General features: G+C 53.8%; 1 protein-coding gene across 2 annotated transcripts in view; it reads right to left on the reverse strand.

The window, feature by feature from the left end:
• Positions 1-11,012, reverse strand: part of Clip2 (CAP-Gly domain containing linker protein 2) — a 65,760-nt gene extending 54,748 nt beyond the window's left edge. For both annotated transcript variants that reach the window (XM_052753944.1, XM_052753943.1), the window contains exon 1: positions 10,580-11,012. The gene's annotated coding sequence lies outside the window, so the exon portion shown is untranslated. The remainder of the gene's footprint in view (positions 1-10,579) is intronic.
• Positions 11,013-13,043: the final 2,031 nt, after the last annotated feature.

Here is a 13,043-nt window from a genome sequence, read left to right on the forward strand (position 1 = left end):
GAGAGGCCTTGTCTGGGAACTCAGGTCCAGCCGGAGCCACAGGCCCCTCTGCGCTGCCCTCAACTGCTGTTTCCTGGAAAGAAACTCAAGCTCTATCTGATTCAGGGTTTCCATTTCAGCTGCCTTGGGGTGACCGACTGGCCACAGCTCCGGCAGGGGGAACAGGGCCCAGGATGCTGACCCAGTGAAGTGGGGTTGCCCTAGAGAGGGGAACCGTGCCAAGTGGAGCAGTGGAAAGCCCAGCTCCTCAGAAGTAATGTGGCCCCGGGGCAGGAAAGAGGGCACCAAGATACAGGCACCCTGGCCCAGAAGTCCAGCCACGCCCCGGGCCCTGACTCATTCACAGGGTGCTTCTGACAGGAGATAAAGGTACTACTACTACTGAGGCTAGCCATGCCCAGACTCCTCTTTCCGTTTTAAAATATTTATTGTTGGGGGGGGGGGGGGTTTCATGCATGCTCCATGTGTGAAGTATGACAACTGGGTGGGGGGTTCGTTTCTCTCTCTCCTTTCACAAGAAGGCTCCGGGGATCGAACTCAGGGCATTGGGGCTTGGCAGCAAGCCCCTTCACCTGCTGAACCAGCTTGAAACCCCTTCTTTTTGGTATTTGACATATAGTCCAGGCTGGTCTCAAACTTCCTGCCTCAGTTCTCTCCAGTGCTGAGATTATGGGCCCAGGACACCATTCTGATTGCATCTGGCTGAGGGTCAGGGAACATGGGCAGCTTGCTGTGGGTCACTGAGAGGTCACTCGAGTCCATGACCTCCCAGCCGAAGACACACCAAGGGTAAGGCGGGGACAGTCCCTCCCGGTGAGTCTTGCCAACTTCCAGGCTTCCAACCAGCTGGGCCTCAGGCCTGGGAGAACCAGGGAGATGGAGTCCATCTGCCTAGCTTCCCACCCTCCCCACCCTCCCCACCCTCCTCCCTCTTCTCTCCCCTGGTCACCACGGTCATTAGGCAGCAGGATGCTGGGAACAGCCAGGCCCAATACTTGTACAGCTGCATTAACTACGGGCAAGTCCATGGCAGAGATGTGCACAGAATGGGGGTGAGGACCCCGGTTGGGGTCTTGGGCCCCCTTGAGAGGGCCAAGAAGCCAGACCACCATGTGGAGAGTGACAGCAGCAGAGCCCAGTGTGAGGTGCTGGGAAAGCGGAGTAGGCGGCAACTAGACACCACGGAGACTGGACTTCAGGGAGGGGAGTGGATGAGGCTGGGAAAACTGAGCAGACAGGACAGACCACCAGCATCCCGCCCCCACAGTCAACCGCCAATGTTGTTGGTCAGTTTGTTTATTTGGCTGGTTTTTTTTTTTTTTTTTTTTTTTTTTGGTTTTTTGAGACAGGGTTTCTCTGTGTAGCTTTGTGCCTCTCCTGGAACTCACTTGGTAGCCCAGGCTGGCCTCGAACTCACAGAGATCCGCCTGGCTCTGCCTCCCGAGTGCTGGATTAAAGGCGTGCGCCACCACCGCCCGGCTGGTTTTTGTTTTTTGAGGCAGGGTCTCTTTACGTAGCCCTGGCTGTCCTGGAACTCAACATAGATCAGGCTGGCCTCGAACTCAAAAAAGTCTGCCTGCTTCTGCCTCCCCAGTGCTGGGATAAGGCCATGTACTACCACGCCTGGCCCAACTTGGTTTTTGTTTTTTTGAGACAGTGTCTCATGTAGCCCAGGCTGGCTTCAAACTCACTGTTTGAACTCCTGATCCTCCTGCCTCTACCTCCTGAGCTATGAGATTACAGGCAGGAGGCATCATACGGGCTTTTGTAGGTAAAGTTATAGTCAGTATAAAGTTGACTTTAAAAAACCTGGTGACCTGAGTTCAATCCCCAGAACCCAAGCAAAGGTGGAAAGAGAAATCCAAGTCCAACCAGCTGCTCTCTGACTTCCAAAGACGCATCATGATACCTGAGTGTGTGCGAGCACACACACCATGCACAATCGCACACACATAGTAATAATAAGTTGCTTGTTTTTTAATTGTTACAACTAAGCTGGTGAGCCGCCTCAGCAGTTAAAAGCACTTGCAGAGGACTTGAGTTCAGCTCCCAGAACCCACCTCACGACGACCTGTAACTCCAGCTCTCTGGGACCTGATAGTCTCTTTTGGCCTCCAAGAACATCAACACACATGGGCACACTCTACATGAGAGAGAGGCCAGCTAAGGCTACATAGTCAGACTCTGTCAAATTAAAAAGAAATAGTAATAATAACAAACAACTTTTAAAAACTGTATTAGATTTATTCATTTTATTTCACATGAGAGTCTTACCCGTGTGTATGTCTGTGCACCACACGTGTGTCTGGTGCCCACAGAGGTCTGAAGAAGGTGTGAGATCCTGGAATAATGGATAGTTGTGAACCACCATGTTGGTGCTAGGAACTGAACTTGGGTCCTCAGTAAGAGCTTCAAGTGTTCCAACTCTTTAGCCCCAGTAAATGTAATAATACTTAAAAAAAAAAAAATAAAAGGAGAGCTGGTTGTGGTGGTACACGCCTTTAATCCCAGCACTCAAGAGGCAGAGGCAGGAGGATCTCTGTGAGTTCGAGGCCAGCTTGGTCTACAAAGCGAGTTCCAGGGCAACTAGAACTTTTACACACACACACACAAAAAAAACCCTATCTCAGAAAAAAAATATATAAATAAATAAATAAGGTGGGGCTGGCGAGATGGCTCAGCAGTCAAGAGCACTGGCTGCTCTTCCAGAGGACCTGAGTTCAATTCCCAGCAACTACATGGTGGCTCACAACCAACTATAACAGGATCTGATGCTCTCTTCTGACATGCAGGTATATATACAGAGCACTCACTCATACAAAATATACAAGTAAATTAATTTTTTTTTTTAAAAAGGCGGAGAGAGGTACCTAAGTCTACTCTGGTCTCCATAGGCACACACATATTCACACATCTGCACAAACACATATACATCTCAGAGACACACATACACACCTATTCTTCCTATCTCTAATCTATCCAACTGCGATTATAGGTAAGGACTGGATGACTAAATCATAGGAAATTCCTTGGGTTCTAGGCTTGGGTGCTTTGGTACCATCAGACCGCCCCAGCCTGGAAAAGAGCAACCAACCCCTCTCCTATGGATCTATGTAATTGCGTGTCTCTACCAAGGTTCTGACTTCCCCTGAGGGCAGGATGAGGCAGGCAGGGTCAGAGTCTGGCACAAGGTGGTACTGAACAGAATGAGCATCTCCTACTGTAACCCGCTTCCCCGCAGCAAGCCTCTGTGTCAACACCCCAGCATCCTCTCCCACTCTGGCAACATCCTGAACAGGCAAGAGACAGGAAGAAGAGAAAAACTGATGGTGGGGTCTGGCCCTGGAGTAGCATGAGAGACTTCAGCCCGACGGGGGGGGGGGGGGGGGGAAGCAGGGAAGACTGAGATGGGGCAGCCAGGAGAAAGAAGAGCATGTCAGCAAAGCAGGTCAAGAGTACCACTCACACACAGGATACTAAAGTCCAGGAATACTAAGGGGGTGGGGAGAAAAGAATGGAAGAGAGACTGGACAGAATGCAGTGATTCCCGAGATGAGCTCAGTCACCACCGGCCAGACATCCAAATCGGCGTTATCTACGGTTCCTTCCAAAAAGGCAGCCTCACCCTGGTTACCAATGAAGGCTGCATGCCAAGCACCCACCATCACACACGGACCGTCTTACTCACGCCCGGGTTTTCGGCAAAGTGGTACTCAGCATCCAGAACATCCTCTCCCACTTCTTTCTCACCAGGAGGCACTCAGGAGAGCAGAGGGGTGGGGCAGACTTGCAAATCTTACTCGCTGTGTGCGTCTCAGGACCTAGGACAGCGCCAGGCATCCATGCTCAAACTGCAAGCTTGATGCGCGATACTCAAAATGGCAAGCTTAATTAATGGCTCCATGAAAGAGCCCCGAGGGGTGGGGATGTGACTCAGTTGGTAGAGTCCTGGCTGAACCTACACCAAGTCCTGGGTTCCATCCCCAGGACCACACAGGCTTGGCCTTGCACATAGGTAAATGCCTGCAATTGGTCGGGGGATCAGGAGACCAACCTGGATGAAGCAAGACCTTGTTGTTGTTTTTGTTTGTTTGTTTTTAAAGGAGGTGGGTCTGGAGGGGTTGCTCAGTGGTTAAGAGCACCGGTTGCTCTTCCAGAAGACCTGGGTTCAAGTCTCAGCACCCACAAGGCACCTCACAACAGTTAACTCCAGTTTCAGGGAAACTGACGCCCTCTTCTGGCCTCTGCGGGTACTTTATGAAATCTGGCGCCCGGGCATGCATGCAGGCAAAATGTCCATACACACACAAACTAAAAGGAAAAAAATTTAAATGATCCCCATCTGAGCTGGAGGTGTGTTTCAGTGACAGAGCACCTACTTAAAATCACCCCCTGAGAGAGGCTGGGGGCATGGGACAGGGGTAGGTGCCTGTCTAGAATCCTCTAGTGGGTGTGTAAGAAGTGTGGGTCAGAGCCGGGCGGTGGTGGCGCACGCCTTTAATCCCAGCACTCGGGAGGCAGAGCCAGGCGGATCTCTGTGAGTTCGAGGCCACCCTGGTCTCCAAAGCGAGTTCCAGGAAAGGCGCAAAGCTACACAGAGAAACCCTGTCTCGAAAAACCAAAAAAAAAAAAAAAAAAGAAGTGTGGGTCAGCTGTTGAACACTTGCCAAACTCTGCAAGGCTCTAGGGCAGAGACTAGGGCAAGCCGGGAGTGAGAGCATAGAGCCCTGTATTTATGGCTGGCTAATGATTCCTCCCAGCCTCTTCTGCCTCCTGCTCTGAAAGACAACAGTTCATTAACCTTTCTCAGCGCTCCTGAAGGCATCACTTACAGTTCGTGTTTCATCGTGAAGACCAGGCAGATGGACCCACGGAGGCCCCGGGGGCCCGCAGAAAACACAGGGTGCTGCAACTGGACCCACCCCCAGTCTATCCAGCTCTTGGGAGGAGAGGGTGTCCCCATCTCCTGGGCCAGCGTTGCGAGGGTTTACGGAGGTCACACCCTTCAGTTTCTCCGAAGTCACAGAGCTGAGGACTGGAGCACCACACAGTAGCTGGGGACACACGGGCGAACTGTCCACCACTCTGCCTCGCCATCACCGTCACCAGCTCCTGTGCACAGCCATGCCCCGGTTCTCCAGACAGACAGACAGACACACACACACACACACACACACACACACACACACACACACACACACTTCCTGCCCCGAAAAACTTGACTGACAGACTATACCAGGTGTTCCCAGCCCCAGACTACCACCAGCCGAGCAGATGGGGGTAGCCCCCTCATTCGGTCGCTTTGGCAACCCAGGACTAAAGGGGATACCACCAGGAGGGGCCTATGAACAGGAGCTGAAACGAGCATTTGGAACAGCCACACTGGGCCAGACCACACTCATGAGTCAAGGAAAGGATGAGGCAGAGGCAAGATTAAAGGCAGGGAAAATGAAACCAACATCCAGAGAGAAACATGAGGGGCCGGGCTGCCGGCCAGCTTCCCAGTCTAGGTGGGCCAGGCCCCCTGCAATTCTTCAGGGAAGTAAGTCTTCATTTCTCCTACTCTGAAATCTCCTTTGGGGGCCGGCAAGAGGGTGAGACGGCTCGGAGGAGAAAGTACTGGCTGACAGGCCTAAAGAACTCAGTTCAAGCCCGGGCACCCACAGAGGAAAGAGAAACAACTCCCCAAAGTTGTTCCATGACCTACACACACACACACACACACACACACACACACACACACACACACACAAATAAATATAAAATAAATAAATGTAACTTAGGTCTCCCTTTCCTTCACTGAATGAGGTTCTGATTCCTGGGACAAGACTTTTCTCAAAGAAGCCAGACACCATGGGGCTGTGGAGATGGTTCCCTCAGCAAACTGCCGGCCACACGAACCCGAGGACCCGAGTTCAGATCACCAGCACCCACGTCAAGAAGCAGCGCGGGCCCGTAATCGCTGCACTACAGAGGATCGTGGGGCTGGAGAGTTAGTTAGAGTTAGTGAGCTCCTGGTTAAGTGAGACCCTGTCTCAAAAAATAAGCTGAAGGGCCAGCAGGACGGCTCAGTGGGTAAAGGGGCTTGCCACCAAGTCTGACGACCTGACTTTAACCCCTGAGATCCACACGGCGGAACGAGAGAACGGATCCGGGGCAAGTGGGCCTCTCACCTCCATGCAGATACACACCCACCCACAACCACATGAACACAAAACAAGTAAGACACAAAATGGACAGCGACTGAGGGAGACACAGTTGACCTCCAGCCTCGACACGTGCATGTCCACACAAATGCATACACGTGCATGTCCACCCAAATGCACACACGTGCACGCACGCACGCACGCACAAAAGCCAACCATGGTGTTACACTCCTGTAACCTTGGAAATGACAATCAGGCTAGCCTCCAGTGTGTAGCAAATTTGAGGCCAGCCTGTACTACATGAGAGCCTGTCTCAAAACAACAACAAAAACTCCCAACAACAGGACATCAAAAGTGACCCTCCTCCAATCCTGTGTCCCTTCCGTGACAGCCATGCCCACTACTTATAGCTTATAAAGAGGACTGAGGTGACCTGAGTGGAGGCATGTAAAGTCTGGCCAGCTGACAAGAGAGAGACAGAGACACAGAGGAGAGCCAGTCCTAAGGAAGGCAAGGCCCAGACAACTGTGTGCGCTCCAAAAGCCAGACAATGTTTAGACTTTGTACTGAGCAAAAGGGGTTGAGGCGTCAGCAAGACTGTAATTACGCTTTAGAGAAACAGACCCAGGAGCAGGATAAAATGATTCTGCAGAAGATGGTGTGCCCCTCAGGTGTGCTTAACCAACGCATGGACAGAGTGCACAGTCGTGCGTACCTGTCATCCCAAAACTCCAGAAGCGGAGGCAGGAAGACCAGCCTGGGCTACACAGTGGCTTTGAGGCCAGCCTAAGCTCCGTGAGATTCCTTGTCTAAAAACAAAACAGAACAAAAGCAGAGCGGGTGCTGTGGCTCATTTGGTGAGGCGCCGGCCTAACACGTACGCCTCCCAAGTCGATCCCCAACACCATATAAACCTGGAGGGGTGGCACACCTGTCATCCCAGCTGTTGGGAGATGTAGTCAGGAGGAGCAAAAGTTCAAGGCCAGGGCTATATAAGTCTAAGGCAAGCCTGGGATATATGAGACTTTGTCTCCAATAAACATAGTAGGGGCTGGAGAGATGGCTGAGGGGTTGGGAGTTCTTACTGCTGTTTCAGAGGACCCAGGTTCAATTCCCAGCACCCACACCAGGCAGCTCACAACATACCCTCTCTCCTGGCCTCCATGCTGTACCTGCATACACATGGCATACAGTCCCATAGATACACATAAATAAATATAAAAATAAATCTTAGAAATACTGCAAAAACCAACAAATGAATGCATGTATATACAAAGGGCAGAACCACTGGGCACAGTGGCGCACGCCTTTAGTCCCAGCACTCAGCAAGCAGAGGCAGGCAGGTATCTGTGAGTTCAGGGCCAGCCTGGGCTACATAGCAAGTTCCAAGCCAATGAGGACTACACAGTGAGACCCGGTCTCAAAAGGGGGTAGGGGTGCAGTACCAAATATTCCTGGCCCAGATTAAGCACTTAATATGTGTTTTTAAAAAACCTGTAGGAGCCGGGCGGTGGTGGCGCACACCTTTAATCCCAGCACTCGGGAGGCAGAGGCAGGCGGATCTCTGTGAGTTCGAGGCCAGCCTGGTCTACAGCGCGAGATCCAGGAAAGGCGCAAAGCTACACAGAGAAACCCTGTCTCAAAAAAAAAAAAAAAACAAAAACAAAAACAAAAAACAAAAAAAAAACTGTAGGAGAGCCGGGTGGCGGTGGCGCGTGCCTTTAATCCCAGCACTTAGGAGGCAGGGCCAGGTAGAGCTCTGTGAGTTCGAGGCCAGCCTGGGTTACAGAGCAAGATCCCAGACAGGCACCAAAACGACACAGAGAAAGCCTGTCTCGAAAAAAACAAAACAAAACAAAAACCTGTAGGAAGGCATAAATTCTCCCAAGAGCTACTGGGTGGAAGTGCAGAGTTCCCTCTCTGGGCAAAGCTGTGCAGTTCCAGGGCCAGAGAGGGTCTGGGAATCACAGAGTCTGTCTTCTAGGTGGAGACAAAGAAGACTCAGGGGGAAGAGCATTTTATGATGCTTTGCCATCAATGAAGGAAAGCAGGCAGCTGGACAGAGAGGCAGAAAAGAGCAGGGCCCTGGGGCAGGTCTAAAAGGCTAGGCTGTGTGAAGGTTAGGAGGGCTGCTGGAGCAGGGGAGAAGTCTCCTTCTGCCCCAGGCTGAGGGTCACTTCCTGTAGCAAAAAACTCTTCCACTGGGAATATAGCTCAGTGGTGGAGCTCTTATCTAGAATCCCCCAGGGGTGTGGCTCAATGGTAGAGCACCTGCCTAGAATCCCCCAGTGAGGGGTTGGGGGCATGGTTCAATGGTAGAGCACCTGCCTAGAGTCCCCCAGTGAAGGGCTGGGGTGTGGCTCAGTGGTAGAACACCTGCCTAGAGTCCCCCAGTGAGGGGCTGGGGTGTGGCTCAGCCAGAGAATGCATGAGGTCCTAGGTTCAATTCCCTATGTCACCAAAAAGTAAGTAAACTTACTTACAAGTAAGTTAAACCACAAAAACTCTTCCTAGGGTCCATGATTCTCTCAAAAGCCCTAAGAGGCAAATGCCCTAAGTACCCCCATTTTACTGATGGGGGAAATGGAGACAGAAGGGTACATGATCTTGTCCAAAGCCACATAGCTATGTAAGTAGCAGAGCAAGGATTTGAACCCATGATGTGAAACTCCAGCATCTGAACTCTCAGCCATCCAAGCGCACAGCAGCGCCAGCTCCTCAGGATGTGTCTCTGGGCTGGGAATTTGGGGCGTTGAGGAGGCCATTCCCCACCCCACCCCCAAGTGTCTGGGAGTGTATATATATGTGTGTGTTCCTCCACGCCTCTTCCACCTTTGGGGCACCTCTATCTCTACCCCCTTCTCTAATTCTGGAGCCTCTACTTCAGCATACTCCCTTTGTAGGGCACTACTGAAACCCATGCGTCCTGTGCTAAAAGTGGGCACCTACTGTATACAGGAAAGGAACTGGCAAACAGGCACTGCTTTGAACTTCATGCCCCAGTAACCTAAATCTTTCCCTGCCCATCTAAGCCAATATGCCTCCTGTTTGGAAGCTCTTGTGGGAGCTACTGCCTAAGTAAAAAGCACCCTCGGGCAGGGCACCAGGCTCAACCACCCTTCAGGGTCTGTTATGTAAAAAGCACCTTCGGGCAGGGCACCGGGCCCAACCACCCTTCAGGGTCTGCCCCACCTTCCATCTGTGCCACGTCTGTGCCCCCAGCTTCTCCCCATTCGGGGCATCAGGCTGGGCTGTGCAGAGCGGTTCCGGTTCTGTGTACCTGCCAGCCCCTGGTGGTGCCAATCCAGGTGACAGCAGCCTTATGAATGAAGGGCTCATTGTTTACATTTACAACTGAAGGGGAGGAGACCTCTGGCTCTCACAGCAGAGGTAAGGTAGCCCCACGTGGTGCTCCCTACCTCCTCCTCAGAGTACAGCCCTAGGCCAGCCCCACCCCCACCCCCCTCTGTCTGGGGCACCTTTCAAGATTAAGGCCAATTCCTTTCCTAGTTCTAACACCCCAACCTCCCCACCCCCCACCCCCACCCCCGGCCATTCGTAGCCCAGAAGACAGGAGCGGAATCTCAGAGACTGGGTGCATTCCTGTGTTGTGACTCCTCCACCCCTAAGGTGTCCCTCTGCAACGACCTTTCCAGGCTTGGACCTGGCTGTAGAGGAGGCACTCGTGGCAAAGCCCTGTGTGCCCGGGGGCACATACACAGGCCCCGCCTGAAGAGTCCACGCGGGCTGGCCCTGGAGGCTCAGCCCTGCATCCTGCGTCGCCACTGCCCCTCCCTGGGGGGAGGGAAAAAAAATCTGCTGCCTCACCAGCCACCAGCGCCAGCTTGGGGGGGCACCCCTGCGGAAAGCCACCCTGCCTGGGCCTCCCCCTTACCCTACCCTCCTATTCCAAGCCAGGCTCTCCAATCAAGTTTTGCGAAGGGCACGAATCAGGCGACCCCAGGTGGCGGGGCGGGGGGCCTCCGTGTCTCATCCCAGATGCCCGGTCTGGAGATGAGGACTGATGGCCGCGCCCACCGGGCTGTGTCCCCCCCCATTCCCCAAGAGCCTGAGAGCTTCCCCCGAGAGCTCTGCAGCTCGTCCAGCTGTCTGGACCTGCTCTTGGAAAGAGAACCCCAACAAATACACCCGAACCCCAGTCTGTGGATGTGCGCACCATCGGGACGTGCAATCCAGGAGCGCCCCCCCAATCCCAGCAGCGTGTCCTCCGGGTTGAGGAAGTTGGGGTTCATCCCGCCCACGCCCACCAACGGCGGCGACCCTGCCCGCTGTCCCTGCCCACCTAGCGACAATGCCTCGATGATGGTACCCCCCCTTTTCTTTCCCAGGCTAGGGTGCCGCCGCCCCCCGCGACTCTGCGTCCTTTGTTGCCCGCGCGCCCCCATCGCGCGCGTCCCCAGAGCTGCGCCTACCTTGGCGCTCCAGCAGCCACCAGGACCCGACACCCCTTGGCCTCTCCTCGGTCCGCGCGCTCGCGCGCGTCCCCCCGGAAACGAGGATGCTGCGCCGGTCCTCGCACGCCGCTACCCTAACCCGGTCTCTGCGCTCCGAGTCCGGGCCTCGCACACGATCGACAGCCAGAAGGGGACAGAGGGAGGGGCCGATCCAGTAAGCCGGGCTTCTTCAGCCTGCGCGCCCTGAGGCGGAGCCGAGCCGAGTCGAGCCGAGCGGAGCCGAGCCGAGCCAGGAGGCAGCCGAGCGGAGCGGAGCCGAGCCGAACAGGGGCGGAGGCGAGAGGAGCCGAGCGGAGCGGAGCCGAGCCCCGTGGAGCCCTGCCAAGGCGAGCCGAGCCCAGCCGAGAGGAGCCGAGCGCCAGGAAAGCGCAGCGGCCAGAGAGCGAACAAAAGGGGCCGGCGTACGTACGGGCAGGCGCAGGAAGGTGGGGCCCCCGGAGCGACCGGGGGGAAAACGGAGTGGGGGGGCGGAAGGGGGGGGGGGGGAGCCTTGGGGGCGGGGCCCGCAATCCTGGTCGTCTCACGGTTCTCCGGCATGAGTGACGCCCGGAAACTGGGGAGCGGGCGGGCGGAGAAGACTTTGGAACCTCGTCTCTTCCCTACCCTGACCACCTACAGCTGACTTGGACCTTGGAAACAGGGTTCACGCACACGCGCTTCAGCTCTAGGCACCTATGTGTGTTCCATTTTCTGTTTCAGCCATGCGTGGCTTACGTGAATGTGTTCCATATTAGGAGACGCAGAAGCTTGAGAATGCAAGGGGGGCGGGGCTGGGATCTGGAAGGCTTCACGGAAGAGTTGACTTAGGGACTGTGTGGAAAGAGGCAAGGACCGGGGTGGGTAATGCAATTGAAGTGAGAAGAACTTCAAGAGTGCCTCCTGAAGGCACTCCCGGACCACCTGGCAGGCTGATTGGGCGGGGGGCAAGCTGAGCTACGTAGTGAGACCCTGTCTCAAAAAAACCCAAGGTCTCACTCAGCCTGGTGTGGTGGTACGTTAACCTCTTGGCCTCAGTTTCCCCATCTTTAAAGAAGGCAGGGTGCTTCAGTTCAACAGAGCAAAAGAGTGGTCTTGTAATGATGCCAACCCTGGGCCAGCCCGGAGGAGATCCGCAACCAGGAGAGCTCAGGTGAAAAGAAGGAGCTAACCCCTCATAACTGGAGGGGAAACAAGGTGGAGAAGGGGGTGTTTAGGAAAGAGCAAGTTCTATGTAGCTAGGTGGACAGCTTCAGTGTTGAAATAGGACCCAAATCATGGCAGAGTGGGAAGACTCTACCTCCTGAGTTGGGTCCTGGCTCAGTGGTGAGAACCTGCCTAGAATCCCCCAGTGAGGGGCTGGGGGTGTGGCTCAGTGGTGGAGCACCTGCCTAGAATCCCCCAGTGAGGGGCTGGGGTGTGGCTCAGTGGTAGAGCACCTGCCTAGAATCCCCCAGTGAGGGGCTGGGGTGTGGCTCAGTGGTAGAGCACCTGCCTAGAATCCCTCAGTGAGGGGCTGGGGGTGTGGCTCAGTGGTAGAGCATTTGCTTAGTATTAATGAGGCTCTTGGTTCCATCTCCACCAACAGAAAAATGAATTAGCTAGACATGGTAGTACCTGCCTTTAATCCCAGCACTTGAGACACCGAGACAGATCTATATTAGTTCAAGGCCAGTTTGGTCTACTTAGAGAGTTCCAGGCCAGCCAGGGCTGTGTGTGAGATCCTGCCTCAAAAGGAAGGAAAATTAATACAATCTCACAGATGAAATAGTTTAAAATATATACTGCTCTTGCAGAGGACTTGAGTTCAGTTTTCAGCACCCACATTAGGGAGCTCACAACTGCCTGTAACTTATATGCATATATGCATATGCATATACCTACATATATTTAACATACAATACCTACACATAATTAAACATACAATAAAACAGAAAAAGAAATGGGAGCTGGGGAATGTAGCTCGGTTGGCAGAATGTTCAGTTTACACACAGAGCCCTAAATTCAGTCCTCAACACAGCGTAAAACTGTGTAGTGACATATACCTGTAATCCGGGTAGGAGATGGAGGAAGAAAAGTCATGAGTTCAAGGCCAGCTTGGTTACATAAGAAGTTGGAGGACAGCCAAGAGGGAAAGGGACAGGGATTTGTTCAGGTCACAAGTCCCCATGTGAGGCACCTGGGCATTCTGTTTGTGCCCTCGGCAGGTAGACAGAAGGAACCGTCTTGCCCCCAAGTGGACCCACAGCAAGACCTGCAGGCTGAACACCTGCCTCAGGTTGTTGCAGTCAGCTCCAAAGCCCCACCTAGCAGCTCATGGGCAGTGCCTCAGAGGGTGATGGACTTGAGAGGTGGACCTTTGACCCTGGCTATTGGCAAACTGGTTCTAGGTGAGAAAATGATAAACCCTTCCCTTACTGCAGGGTTTCTGGCAGGTGCTCTATAT

This window comes from Peromyscus californicus, unplaced genomic scaffold, assembly GCF_007827085.1.
Source record: "Peromyscus californicus insignis strain IS unplaced genomic scaffold, ASM782708v3 Scaffold_2__1_contigs__length_46816999, whole genome shotgun sequence".
Lineage (NCBI taxonomy): Eukaryota > Metazoa > Chordata > Mammalia > Rodentia > Cricetidae > Peromyscus > Peromyscus californicus.